Genomic DNA, 15,508 nt, shown 5'->3' with positions numbered 1-15,508 from the left:
GCAAAGTAGAGCACTTTGTTTGATCTCAGTTTCTACCTTATTTCTCTTCTTCACTAATACCTATCAGCAAAACAAATATTAGTAGGAGCAAAACCCAGAAAAGATGTTTTCTTTTTTAAAAGGCAGGGAAGGTGGAATTGGAAAAGTGGAGGATTATATATGCTTCTACTTTGTTTTTCTTTAACCTCTTTTGCACAAGAAATTACAAATCCATTTCAAAAGGGATAGAACTTAGAGAGAAGAGGGCTCAGAAGTGTGCGAGATGGTAAAAAGCTGGATGACTAAAGAAGGGGATGTAGACCAGAGCCAGAGAGACATGACCCCATTTACAATGAATGAGCCCAAAAGAGACGATGGGTAGTGTAACATCTGGAACACATTCTGTGTTATCTGTATCTTGTTTTTATATACAATTGATTTTTCCCATGGCCAGGGCAGACCAACCTGACCAGCAGGGAAATAAAAGGTAACATGGCAATTACAGTATGACTGTCTTATTTCTACCTCCTGTTTTTGACAGGATCTCCTGCTACCCTCCATGTCTCCCATTTATCTTGTAGAACCTTCCAAAATCACCTCATTTATTGGGTTCACAGTCCCAGTCCTAATGGATATGCCATTCTCCTCTTCTGTTGTGCTAGCTCTGCCTTCATTAGGTGATGTCTGTTGCCTTTGAATCCCTTTGAATGTGCTATCATTACTATTCACACCATTTTCCACCACAGCTGGCCAGAACAACGCTGTGCCAGCGTCATGAAGTTCTGAAGCCCTTCTGCTCTGCCAACAAAATATTTCTGTGCCACTAATGCATCAGTTCTCCTGATGCAGCAAGATCAGCCTGCATTTTCTGCTCAACTAGGAAGAATTCCTCTTCCTCACCTATGTGTTATACTCCTGTATCTGGGTCCTAAAAACAGTTTATCCTACACTCCCAGTTTCTTAAAACAATTCTTTCCACCTGACTTACATCTTTCTCTTCCCAGACAAGGCTCCTTTACTCAGAATCTGTGGACCATCATTTTTCCCCCCCTGAGGATACAGGTTGGGAGAATAAGCAGAGGGACAGATGATGTCCTACACTCACAATTTTCCTCTTCCAGAGTGTGGTGCTGGGAACGGACCACATGCATAAGTCCTATTCCCTTAGGAAGAGTTCTTTGTCAGAAGCTCCTCAGCACCAAAGGCTCCCCCTGCCCCTCCTTCCATTCATGTTCAGCCATTCCATCTCAGATTTAACTAAACTGTTTGAAAATATGTATGCAGGGCTTCCCTGGTGGCTCAGTGGTTGAGGGTCCCCCTGTCGATGCAGGGGACGCGGGTTCGTGCCCCGGTCCGGGAGGATCCCACGTGCTACGGAGCGTCTGGGCCCGTGAGCCATGGCTACTGAGCCTGCGTGTCCGGAGCCTGTGCTCCGCAACGGGAGAGGCCACAACAGTGAGAGGCCCGCATACCGCAAAAAAAAAAAAAAAAGATGTATGCAATTCACATTCTATCATGTGGTATCAGTTGCTACAACTAATTAATCCCTTTTGTTTTCTTGTAAGGTACTGAGTTAACAGGTGATTTATTGTGTGGTTTTGGGTAGATATTTGGTTTAGAGAATTCTAAATGGCAACTGTAGACAATATTCTGGTTATACTGGGTAAATAGTGCCTACTAAAGGATGTTGCTATCAGCTTTTTCCTTCCTTCCTTCTTTCCTTCTTCCTTTCCTCCCTCCCTCCCTTCCTTCTTACTTTTTTCTTCTCTGAATAAGTTATTTGTTGAAAGCAGCAGAATTCTACATTAACCGTGTCAGCCATATGAATGGTTAACATGTTGTCTCAATATGGAGTCATCTACCACCCTGTGCGTTGCATTTCCCTTGGTTGGTGATGGATAACTCCAATATGCTAGAATCTGTGGGTCATCACTACTGTCTGTGACAATGTTGAAGGAAGTCAGTGTTTCTTCTAAGGTTGAACTTCATGCTCTATGATCTGTTTCTCAATTTTTTTTCATTATCACACTCTTCTTCTAGCCTTCCACCCACCAGGAGCCTTTTTTTTTTTTTTTTTTTTTTGTGGTACGCGGGCCTCTCACTGTTGTGGCCTCTCCCGTTGCGGAGCACAGGCTCCGGACTCGCAGGCTCAGCGGCCATGGCCCACGGGCCCAGCCGCTCCGCGGCACGTGGGATCTTCCTGGACCGGGGCACGAATCCGTGTCCCCTGCATCGGCAGGCGGACTCTCAACCACTGCGCCACCAGGGAAGCCCCAGGAGCCTTTTCAGTTCAGTTTTTTTTTTCCTAATTACCTCCTCCAACCTCTGTGATATTTTATTACCACTGATATACTGTTTATCTGTTTGTGCACCATGGTCCTCCAACTATTGTAATAACTAAGGGTTTTTTCATGCCCCTGCCCCGGAACTGATTTTTACTATTGAGGCAATATCAATCCCCACGTAGAATTCATGCTCTATGAAAAGAATGGCATGAGTGCTGGACAGCTCTGATAATGCTGAGTATCTTTTCTTTTCTTTCCTTTTTTGGAGGAAGGCAATTTGACATAATAGAATGATTAGAGACTTGAGAGTTAGAGAGATGGGAGTCCTGCTTTTGCCATTACCAGCTGTGTGATCTTAGGAAAACTTCTCCGAGCTTCATTTCATCAAGAGTAAAATGTAGGAAAATATACTTTGTTCATAAGACTGTTTGGGGATTACATTTTAAAATCCCTACGCAATTTTTAGCACAATGCTTCTCATGTAAGTTTAATTCCCCAGTAATTATTTTAGTTTATATTGGTCAACTCATTAATTTATTGATGCCAATTACCCTCCATCTTCTTGAAATCACACTTCTTCCTGCATTATTTCATACACTGTCTGTCATGTCCGATTCCATAAAATGCTACGACTTATACAGACCTTGAAACAGGTTCATTTTCCCTTCTGGAAGGGAAAACAGCTTATATTTACAGCTTTCCCAACCCAAATCATGTCAGGTAGAAAGTCAAATGGAACACAGGCAGGTTAAGGAAACAGTTCCAAAGGTATTCATATTTCCTCGATCTCAAATTGAACAATACCTTTTTGTATTTCCACTAGAAATTTTGGAGTTTGCTCAGTAAAATTCATTTTTATACTTCAAATAGCTATTTATAGTATTTTTTAATACTTCAAATAGTTATTTGAAGTTATTTGAAGTAACTAGTCACCAGAGGTTCTTGGGAAATTTCTTTTAAGCTTACATTTAAACCTTCTTAATCCTTGCTACTCAAACTATGATCCACAGACAGATAGCAGATAACAGATAGCAGCTCCACTATCCCCCGGGGAGCTTGTTAGAAATGGAGAGTCTCAAGTCACACCCAAGATCTACTGAATCAAGATCTTCATTTCAATAAGATTCCCACCTGATCGGTATGCACAATAAAGTTTGAGAAGCATTTTGCATAATCACTTTTCTTCCTCTAACTGCATCCAATGATTACTAATCTTTTAATAACCCATAACGAATGCTATTTGCAAATATTCTTATTACATATTCATACCTATTAACACTATTAACTAAGTAGCACTATTAACTAAGTGCTAAGCCTAGCCTTCTTCAGTAAACATATTATTCTTTGACCACACCCATAGAGTAATCATAAACTTTAGTATGTTTATGACTCACCTGGAAAGCCTGCCAAAAATTCAGGAGACTACTCACAGAGACAAGGATTCATTAGATCTGAGATGACGTCCAAGGATCTGAATTTTCCACAATTACTTAAGATTTTCCTTATGCACGTGGTCCACTGACCATAGTTTATGAAAAATGGTATTATACTCTAACATTTGTTAGCAACAAAAAAAGTCCCTTTCCCTTTCTTATCCCTCTAATGTTAATTGATAGGAGTATTTGGTCACTGGTATAGAGGTATACATTAGGTGTGTAGAAAGGCCAGGAAACATACACCAAGTCAGCCTTTGTAGAACACTTCCTGGTCTCATCCTGATATTCTTCTCCCTCTCTCTGTTTGATGTTGTAACTCTGCTCTGGAAAAGAACATGTGAGAGTGACTGAAGCTGCAGAGAACATATTTCAGTGCTTATTAATGAAGGAGAGTGACTTCCATCACTTTCTTTTTTTTTTTTTTTGCGGTGCGCGGGCCTCTCACTGTTGTGGCCTCTCCTGTTGTGGAGCACAGGCTCCGGACGCGCAAGCTCAGCGGCCATGGCTCACGGGCCCAGCCGCTCCGCGGCATGTGGGATCCTCCCGGACCGGGGCACGAACCCGCGTCCCCTCCATCGGCAGGCAGACTCTCAACCACTGCGCCACCAGGGAAGCCCAGACTTCCATCACTTACTCTCTTCTAATCAATGAGAATGGCAAAGATCACTAATATTTATTATAATATTTATAACTATTTTTATAACTGTGAGGGAAAGGAGAAGGGTAAAGTTAGAAAAAAATTAGATATGTCACGATGCTGAGAGGAGAATTTTAATAATTCTTAACCTAGCAGTATAGGCTATTTTGTGTATGCTGGGCAGCAAATAGTTAATTCATAGCCATAGCATACTGCTTGTTCTTGCCACCAGAATCAAGGTAACCAGTAAAATATAGTAGAAGTCTTTCAAAAGTGGATGTACAAAGAAGAAAGGACATTAATAGAAGTACAATGTACAATTTTAAAGATAGCAGATAACCTTCCCCATCTTCCTTGAGAAACAGAAGCTGAATAATCATCAGCTTACACAGCAGTGTCTTTCAGAAAGACTAAATTTTTTTTTTTTTTTTTTTTTTTTTGCGGTACACGGGCCTCTCGCTGTTGTGGCCTCTCCCGTTGTGGAGCACAGGCTCCGGACGTGCAGGCTCAGCGGCCATGGCTCACGGGCCCAGCCGCTCCGCGGCATGTGGGATCTTCCCGGACTGGGGCACGAACCCGTGTCCCCAGGGGTACCGGCAGGCAGACTCCCAACCTGCAGAACCCGGCAGGCAGACTCCCAACCACTGCACCACCAGTGAAGCCCCAAGAATAAATGTATTTTGCAGTGGAGGTTACTTGGAGGTTGAAATAGAAATATAGTAGCAAAAGTTAGTAGCACATATTATATGAAAGGATTAAATAATCCTCTGTATATACAATACTATATAAAAGACTTTTATGTTCAATAGGAAAGCTCCATCAGGTAAGTAAAACCATGGCTAACAGGAATGTTTGCAATTGAACCATGTTGAAATTACCTCTTGGGGGCACATATTGCAAATTTGACTTGAGATGCTAGCACTAGCTTTGGAGATTCCTTTTGGCGAATAGGATCTTCTTCAACACTAGACTTAATCAGAAATTATGGATATAAGAATTAATTTTGAGTATTTGTCTATCTCTATATCTGGAGGAAATGCAAATACCTTTAAGGTCCCTTCTCCATTTAAATCCAATTCGATTCACAAGATTCTATGCGGGCACTTCTGGTAGCTATCTTACAGGTAATGTAGCAAATAATAAAAGTAGGATGACACCACAGGAAGCGATGTAGGACAGAGTCCAAAACCTGGGGGTCACAAGGAAGGACAGATATAGGAAGGAGACTATAAACCCTGAGAAAGGATTTGTTTCATCATTAATTGTTAATAGAAAGCAGTTCCCATGATCTGTCCTCATCAGGAAAACATGCTTACTTTTCTATAAAGAGGTGGTTATTAAAAGTAAGATTAGTGGCAGTACATCCAAGGGACTATAGCAAATTTCCCTAATCCTTGTAATGTGATTGGTAAAAATCACATGGGGTGCTGGGGAAATGATTAGATTGACATTTCCTCTGGTGTACCTTTGTTAAAATTTTTGGATCAGCTTTAAAGGAATTGTGTTTTATTTTGGCTAAGCAGAGAGACAGTGTTTTCTTTTTATTTTCCAGGGTACATATTTTTCCTTGCCCACATCTGGTCCCACACAGAATGAGCACTCACATTATCCTTTTGGATTTTTTAAAACATTATGATGTCCACATTCCAAGCAATTCTTTATGTTTATAGGTAGACTAACAGTGGGGAGCTTAAGAGTGAATTCTTTCTGGGCCTCTCAGCTGCCCTTGTATCCTAGTTATCAGAGATGCCTAATGGATGCCAGTAGATTGTGCTGACCTGGCTTTATTCAAATTGTAGCAATGGGAAATCTTCCTGAACAGAACATGGTCATGCCAGTTATAGATATGAACATCTGCTGCATCAGTTGGATCAATACAGAAGATAAAGCAAACTCTTTTTTGTTTTGAAATATATGGGTAAGGAGTAGATTTAATGAAGCCTGGATAAAAGAAGTTAGAGTTAGGTTTTGAGTTAGATTGGGTTTGTTTAGAAGGTTCTTAGAATTAGAGTGACCTACTGAATGAATTTAAAAATAAAAGTAAGATAAGATTGGATAGTATCCAAAAAGAAACAGAGCAGTGAGATTGAGATCCACAGAAAAATTTGGAACATTTTGATAGCTGTTATATAGAAATTAGCTTGGCAAAAAAGAGTAGAGTTTCTCCTACAGTTATTGACATTGTTCCAGAATCAGAAGCAAGGAACTCTTTGAATTTCAAGAGAGAGAATTGCTTAGGGTTATGGTTGCAATGGGGCCTCTGGAAAATAGTAACACTTATCTTTTCTAACAGGGGGTGAGATGGCTCCGGGATATCCAACCATAGTTGGATATCAATGTGTTATAGGGAATACTTTAAGACAGAGACATGTTGTAATGCTCAGTGTTCACCCTAAGGTATGGGACCTAAAGATGAGGATGTTTAAACATTTTTGAGAGAGATAAAAGAAGAGTCAAGCTAAGGTCAGTATGAGCAACTAAGGCTATGGCCCATGGCGTATAAAGAAACTGAGAATGAAAAAGTTATTACAAAGTAAGCTGCATTGCAAGGCTACACGGCTCTATTAAAGTATGCAAATGATATTAAATTCATGGAGTATTTTATATAATATAAAATTATTGCATGCCATTATTTAAATCTGATATTGTTCCCCACATTTAATTGGTAGTTTTCTGCAGGGAGGCTCAGCAGTACATGGTTAACATAGTCCTTAGCAAGCCAGAGCCATTGAGAACAATAGTTGGTACCTTCCATTAAAATTAAGGAACTAAGCAAAGCCCCAGTATGCTTTCACAGGAAGGGACTAAGAAGCATAAGCCTCATCAGTGAGAACCACCTTATCAAGATAAGAAATACATGTATTCATCTGTACTATCTTTGGTGCAATGCATGGTACATAGATTTTGTTTTTGGTTTGGTTTGGTTTGGTTGGGCAATGAGTTTTGTGTGTACATGCCCTAGGACGGACCAGTATAATGGTTTCTTGTTAATGATAAATTGAAGTCTTCATGTAATATCCTTCAAAACATTCTTTTTGCTCCTCCTCTGCCCCCAAAAAGCTAAAATGGGAAATATTTAAATTTAAAAAAGGAAAATAAATTAGAGTAGCAAAAGGAAAAGCAAGACAAACCTCAAATAAGAATAAGTTCCTGGACAGGAAAGAAAGCCAAAGGAATAATAACAGGAGCATTACATACCTAATTAAACATGATACTTAAAATTGGGGCAATGGGTTAAATTGGAACATTGATAGTTGGCAAAAGGAATTCATTTGCATGAAGAAATCGGCATTGTCATCAACTGCTGTTATAGTTTTAGTAAGTCTTTAAATTTCCACCTTTTCCCTTTGTACTTTTCCATTACACACAGCACATTATAACCAGATCAGTGGGGTAGGCAAGAGAGCAGAATTTATATTTCAAAATGAACGTTGATAGTTAATAGCTTAGCAGCATAATGAGCTACGTTTCTGGTGGAGAGTCCAAGCTTATACAGATTGTTCAAGTTGGAACAGTGACCCTCCCAAGCTTGATGATCTCCTTAGTCATCCCAGATGGCCTGTGCCGTGGGAGGCGTCGTAAATCAACCCTTGCTCTAACTGCTGCTGCTGGGAGTGAGGAGAGGCAGCCATGTAGGTTTTCCTCTGTGACGCTGAAGATGGCACTGTGTGCCCCACTTGCCTTACAGCGTGATTCCGTTCATGGTGAAGTTGGGTAAGTGCAAATCACCTTTTCCTCTTATTAGCATTCGTAAGCCAAATCCATGTTTTAAAATCAAGCATTTTGCCCTAGCATAGATAATTTGTGTTTTTTTCCACAATGGAGAGTGCAGGCATGAGAAATATAGTAGTGAAGGGTGATACTCCTGGTAATGGCAATAGCTTAAGTTTATTAGATGCTTTCTGAGTTCCAGGCATTTGGTTAAGCCCCTTTCATGCAGGATGCCATTTAATCCTAACAAAATTCTAGTGAGTTAAATACCATTATAATCCTCATATGAATGAAAAAGAAAGTGGGGTTTATAAAGGTTAAATAACTTGCTCAAGTAGCAGAGCTGAGATTTGAACCCAATTCTTGTCTGATGCCAACTCCCATGTTTTTAACCACAGTATATTGGCTTTACTTTAAAACGTAAAGGAGCAGAAGAGACCTAAAATTTGTTACTGAGGTCTCTCTGGGCAATAGTTCAATGTCTTGCTTTACTATAACATGCTTCTCCAAGCTAAGACCCATTTGGTAGACTCCTTTCTTTTTCCAGAGAAAGGAAGAGATTGGACATGAAAACTCTTCAGCAGGACATGATTGTACTCCTTGGCTCTCAGCATTTGACCCACATTTTCAGGCTCAAGTGAAATGTCCTCTTCCTGAGCAAACTTTTCTAGAAGAACCCTCACCCCCAAACTCAGTATTAAGCACTCTTTTCTGCATATTCACCACCACACCTTATGCATATTATTTTCTCTCTCTTCTCTGTACTTCTTTAAGATTTCTAGAGGGCAAAGTCTATATCTTATTTGTAGCTTCATTTCCAAAGCACAGCTCCAGGGTGAGGAGAGATTGTAGAACTGAGTTAAATCTCATTTAAAGCATTTTGCTTCTGTTTCAGATACTTAGATGTTTTTATTTACAATTAAAGTACCTAAGAAAAGGAAAGAACAAAGGCTTACTCAATTGATTAATTTGTATAAAATAATTTGAGCTCAGACCAGGTGCCTTTACCCAGGTGAGTCATTTGTCATATGGGTACCAGGTGAGAGACAACTGTGTTCAAATTCACAGTAGGGTAGAGAAGTACCACAGGCACAAGGCTTGCTGATGTTGATGGACCAGCGCCTCCTCTTTCATATTTGCCAGAGTTAATTCAAGCAGTTAATTCAAGTAGTTAATTCAAGCATTAATGACGTTAATTCAAAAAACATCATTTGTATATTGCACAGTAAAAGTTGGATAGGAATCAGAAGACTGAGGTGGTTTGCAGGAAAGGTAAATTACAAAGATAAACATAATGGCAAAAGTCCCTGTTTTCAAAGGACTCATTTTCTATTACAGAAAACATGCAGAATTTTGCTCCTACCTATATTTAGCATTTATTTTGTTCTGACTTATCACAAAAGCAATTTTTTATTTTTATAACACTTGACAGTATATGAAGCACTATCACACTCATTTATTGTTTCATTTTATGTTCAAGATAGGCCCCCAACCAGCATCCTGCTGATGCTGAGGGCTGAACACACTTTGTTATTTCTTGTATCCAGTTACTGCAAATTAGAGGCGACCAGTGGATGGTCATGCTAATTTAAGATCATGCTGATGACATAGAGAAGAGGCTGAGCTTTCATTATAGACGTTAAAGGAGCGTGTCTTAGTCTAGACTTCTCTATTGTAATAAATCAGTCCCTTGTTCCATTTTTAGCTCTTAGTCTAAAGGAAAAAATAAAATATTTCCTACCTTAAAAAACACCAATATTGGGTTTCCCTGGTGGTGCAGTGGTTAAGAATCTGCCTGCCAATGCAGGGGACACGGGTTTGATCCCTGGTCCAGGAAGATCCCACATGCCGCAGAGCAACTAAGCCCGTGCACCACAACAACTGATCCTGCGCTCTAGAGCCCACGAGCCACAACTACTGAAGCCCACGTGCCTAGAGCCCATGCTCCGCAACAAGAGAAGCCACCGCAATGAGAAGCCTGCACACCGCAATGAAGAGTAGCCCCCGTTCACCACAACTAGAGAAAGCCCGCGTGCAGCAACGAAGACCCAACGCAGCCAAAAATAAATAAAATTAAATTTAAAAAAAAACATTAAAAACAAAAAACACCAATATTGAAACTACACCAACTCTTTTATGCTCTATCACAACTTATCATTGTGCTGCTGTTTTCCTATTGAGATGCTGCACCTCAGGCCACTGCTGCACATTTGTAACCAACTGTCATCAATAAAGTCAAGAAAGCAGGGCAGAAGATTTTTTTTTCTTTCACTGTGGTTGTTTTGTTTTGTTTTTAAGAAAAAGCAGAAGACAAATAACTTTGACAACCAGAAAAAATGGTTTACAGATAAATGGCATGTTTACTTCCATTTTTTTTCCTATCATAAAAGCACCCAAAAATCAGTTTCCTTCTAATTGATAAAAGTTGATTGTATTTGAGAGAACAGCACATGGCTTCAAGGATCAGTTGAGTCGATTTTATTAAGGCCTAAAGGGGTGAAAGGAGATTAATGTTTGCCTTCTTAGGACTGGCTGTGCCAGCCTCCTCCCGAGAAGGAAGCACGATATAACTCACTGAACAGAGACAGTAAAGATGAGTTCTGCAACCAGTTGTACCCTGAGGGTCACACACCCCAGTGACAGCACTGTCAATGCAACCATATCCCTCCTAATAATAATGCAGTCTAAAATTTAGGGATGGCTCCAGGCCCAATCATTTCTCTTGTGAAATGGCAACTGACTCACCAACCTTGGGAAAAAAAGAGAAATTTTGGAAGAAAGCCAGAAAGTTAAGGCATATGCTTGCTCAACAATGAATATTCTCCTCCAAAGTAGAAATGACCCGTCAGTACAATTAGCAGCAAAATATTCCCCACCACCCAAGTCCTAGTAAAGAAGTAAAAATATCGACAAAGGAAAGGTGGTGCATCACCTTTCATTAAAAGAGGAACAGGTAAAAGTGAGTATCCAGGGTTTTGATTGGTTTGTTTCCACTTTACAAGTCCAAAGAAACTAAAAGGCTATGAAATGCTATCATTTGATTAGATAGGAAGGCTTGTCAGACATTCAGCTCATGAAATATCAGTTGAAAAGCAATAATTAAATTATTTCTATTTTAAAACGTCAGTTCCTATATGAGGAATAACATTCTGAGGATGGTGACCTTTCCTCTCTCATTAGGTTCAGAGAAAATAAGCTGATAGAACATGAGCTATTTAGATTAGAATAAGGAAGACTTTCTTGATGAGGAGAGAACATTAAATGACTAGGAAAAATTTTCTCTCATAGTTTTGAAAAATAGGCTATGTTTTCTGTTAGAATGGGTCCAACTGCAGTTCTAATTAAGTAAGGATGAAGAAGCTCCTTTTTTTTTTTTTTTTTTTTGTGGTACGCGGCCCTCTCACTGCTGTGGCCTCTCCCGTTGCGGAGCACAGGCTCTGGACGCGCAGGCTCAGCGGCCATGGCTCATGGGCCCAGCCGCTCCGTGGCATGTGGAATCTTCCCGGACTGGGGCACGAACCTGCGACCCCTGCATCGGCAGGCGGACTCTCAACCACTGCGCCACCAGGGAAGCCCAGCAGCTCCTTTTTTAAAAGAATATTTTAGCCCCATAACCCTTTTTAAAAATCTTTCTGTTTTGAGATAATTATGGATTCACATGCAGTTGTAAGAAATAATGCAGAGGTACCACCCTTTACCCAGTGTCCCCCAGTGTTAAGTAACATCTTGCAAAACCGTGCTCCAATATCACAACCAGGGTCGTATATTGATACAGTCAAGGTGCAGAACAGTCACGTCACCACAAGGACCCCCTCTGTTGCACTTTTATAGTCACGTTTGTCTTTCCTCCCTTACTGTCCCTGACCCCTGACAACCACTAATTTCTTTTCCATTTCTAAAATTTTGTGATTTCAAAAGTGCTACATAAATGGAATCATGCATGATGTAGCCTTTGGATATTGGTGTTTTTCACTCAGCTTGATTTCCTGAAGATTCATCCAAGTTGATGTGTCTATCAATTGTTTGTTCCTTTTTATTGCTGAGTAATATTCTGTGGTGTGGATGTGCCACAATTTTTATAGCCATTCACCCATCGAAGGACATCTGGGTTGTTTACAATTCTAGGCTACTATGAATAAAGTTGTTATGAACATTCAACTACAGATTTTTACATGAACATAAGTTTTCATTTCTCAGGGGTAAATGCTCAGGAGATCAATTGTTGTATAGTAGTTGGGCATTTCGTTTTACAAGAAGCTGCCAAAATGTTTTCCAGGGTGACTGCACCATTTAAAATTTCACTAGCAGGGTATGAGTGATCCTGTTTCTCCACATTTACTGCTGTCACTACTTTTTCTTTCAGCCATTCTCATAGGTGTATAGTGATATCTCATTGGGGTTTTAGTCCTCATTTCCCTAATGGCTAATGAAGTTGAATATATTTTTAGCTTATGTGAAACATCATGTGTATATCTTCTGGCGAAATCTTCGTTCACGTCTTTTTCCTACTTTCTGATTGGATTGTTTGGTTTTTACTGCTGAGTTTTTAGAGTACTTTATATATTCTAGTTACTAATCCTCTGTCAGATATGTAATTCAAAAATATTTTCTCGAGGTGGTTAGCCTGTCTTCATTCTCTTAACAGAGTCTTTGGAGTGCAAATGTTTTAAAGTTTTGCTGTGATTCAAGTTATCAATTTTTCTTTTATGGCTCATGTCCATGAACACTTGGTCTAGCTCTAGATCCTGAAGATTTTCTCTTATTTTTTTCCTAAAAGTTTGACAGTGTAAGATTTAAGTCCATGATTTGTTGTGAGTTGATTTCTGTATAAGGTGTGAGGTTTTGGTGGGAGTTCACTCTTTGCCTATGAATATTGAATTATCTAGAACCATTTGTTGAAAAAACTATCTTTCTTCCATTGAGTTACTTTTGTAACTTTGTAAGGCCATAACTTTTAACACCAAAGAAGACACAAACTTAGCTAAATTTTCATATATTTAAGGTAAATACTTGTTCATGCTTAGAGAGTACTAATTCTGAGTGTAGGCATTGTTCTCAGCTCTTTACATAACTTTACTCATTGCCTCAATAACTTATAACTCATTTAATTACCTTAGTAACACCTTGAGGTAGGTATTATTGTTCCCATTTTACAGATAAGGAACCTGAAACATTGCTAGGTTAAATGATTTGCTCAAAATCACAAAGCTGGTAAGTTGGTAGCTAGGATTTGAGCCCAGACAATGTACCCCTAGAGGCTGTGCTATTAACCTTTGTAAGAACTGTGTTATTTACAGTGTGCTGACGTTTAGCAAAGTATTGAACATTTTCCCATTTTCCTCACTGTTATCCCAAGGTATTTCAACTAGTGTAGGAATGAGACTCTTTCCACACATTCTTCTTTTTAGGTATCATGTGTCTGATGTATTATTCATATTAAAACCCTCACGTCCGTGAAAATACAACTTAAGAATCAAAAAGCATCCCATTATTTTTTTAAATTTGGAGTCTGTTACACAAGTTGAAGCTCTCAGTGTTGACACCTTGACCTTCCTGTTTCCTGCCAAACAACTCTTCCCCAAGGGGCTTAAAAAAAAAAAAAAAAAGAACCACAGGAATCCACTGGGGAATTCCAGTGCTATTGTCATTAGTCAGTAACAGAGCTTGGGACTGGCTACTAGAATCAACTTTTTTTTTTATATTTGTCCTTTCAAGTTTGTTTCCTGGTTTCGTAGGATAAACACAGCCAGTATTCATGAAAAATGAAGGCAGTGTGGAAGGAAACAATGTTAGCAATGTTGTCGGGGAAAAATGAAAGAAAAATGGTGATGCAAAATTCCCCATTTTGTTTCAAACGCAGGAAGGAAAATGGGATTTTAAAATATAAACAATGACAAATTATTTTTTAAAAATGTACTTTTAGTAAAAAAACAAAATACCTTGTTGTACTGTAAGGGCACTTTGGAATTTTTATTTCAAAAAACATTTCTGAAGTTGCATAACCTGACACAGATGAAGGCCAGCAGCTCCTTCTCAAATGTGAAATCAAATTGATATGGGTTACAGAAAAGCTGCTAAACTGAATTTGAAGAATTCCTTATTTTCTGTTTATTTATGAAGTAACTTCTTGTGTTCTCCTCTTGAGTGAGAGGCACTGCCCTAAGAATGGTGTTTGTGGTATTTTGCCTCATTGAGAACAGGAAAATGCGATAAAGTCTAGTTGGAATGTTTTCGAAGTCTCAACAAGAAAACTAGTTGGTATGATCCTAAAGTCCCAAGATGTTTTAAAGTTGTCATCCTGATTTTCAAATATGTCTCCAATTAGATTTCCAAACCACCTGAGATGTTTCTGTCACTAAAATTGGATAGACTGTGTGTTATATATCTGAGAGATTGTTTAGAAATTTCAGGGTACTATGTCTACAACTGATGAAGCTGCTATAAGGTACTGGTGATGGGGTTTATGGAATATAAACCACATAATTAGGTTCTTCTGAAGTCACAGATAAATGATATAAAATATAGCACTTTGGAATCTTGAATCTGCCCCTCCTTTTCCCTTCCCCCCACTTCTCAACACTCTTGGTCTTTCTCCTACTCTTTTTTTTCCCTGCCTCACCTTCCATATGTGAAGAATTCATGCCACATATGAAAATAATACTAATAATTACATTTTAGATTTATCTATATTTATATGTAAGAGAAATTCTGAATAACAAATCCATTTAGTGTAAGGGTCCTTGGTGAAGCAGAAAGACAGAGCGAGCGTTATATTTTATAATTTTTAAAGGATTCCCAGAACTGTAGAGAAAACAAAGTCAAAGCTGCTCTTACTGGTTTAGGCTATAGGAAATGTAGGGCATTAGGAAAAGGCCAGCTTTCTCTTTTTTTTTTTAGATCAGATAGAAGGGATTTTAAAATAATTAATTAATTAATTAATTAATTCAGCTGCATTGGGTCTTCATTGCTGTGCATGGGCTTTCTCTATTTGCGGCTAGCAGGAGCTACTTTTCATTGCGGTAAGCGGGCTTTTCATTGCGGTGGCTTCTCTTGTTGCAGAGCATGGGCTCTAGGAGCGCAGGCTTCAGTAGCTGTGGCACGTGGGCTCAGTAGTTGTAGCTGACGGGCTCTAGAGCACAGGCTCGGTAGTTGTGGTGCACGGGCTTAGCTGCTCTGCGACATGTGGCATCCTCCCAGACCAGGGCTCGAACCCGTGTCCCCTCCACTGGCAGGTGGATTCTTAACCACTGTGCCACCAGGGAAGTCCCAGCTTTTTAAACAATTAATTTTCTCTATGTTTTCCTTCTCTTCCAGTAGGAAGGCTCAATATTGCAGCAAGACATTTTAACTGTGTAGGTCATTTGTGTTTTGAATTTCATTATGAAAATCTAAAAGGGCAGAAGTAGAGTGTAATACATGAATCATCAGTGTCTCTGAGATACTCAGTGGTGAGACAATTT

The sequence above is a fragment of the Aethalodelphis obliquidens genome, unplaced genomic scaffold (genome assembly GCF_003676395.1).
Source record: "Aethalodelphis obliquidens isolate GAN/ISIS:26980383/991018 unplaced genomic scaffold, ASM367639v1 scaffold1, whole genome shotgun sequence".
Classification (NCBI taxonomy): domain Eukaryota; kingdom Metazoa; phylum Chordata; class Mammalia; order Artiodactyla; family Delphinidae; genus Aethalodelphis; species Aethalodelphis obliquidens.
Note: the sequence above shows the minus strand (reverse complement) of the source record.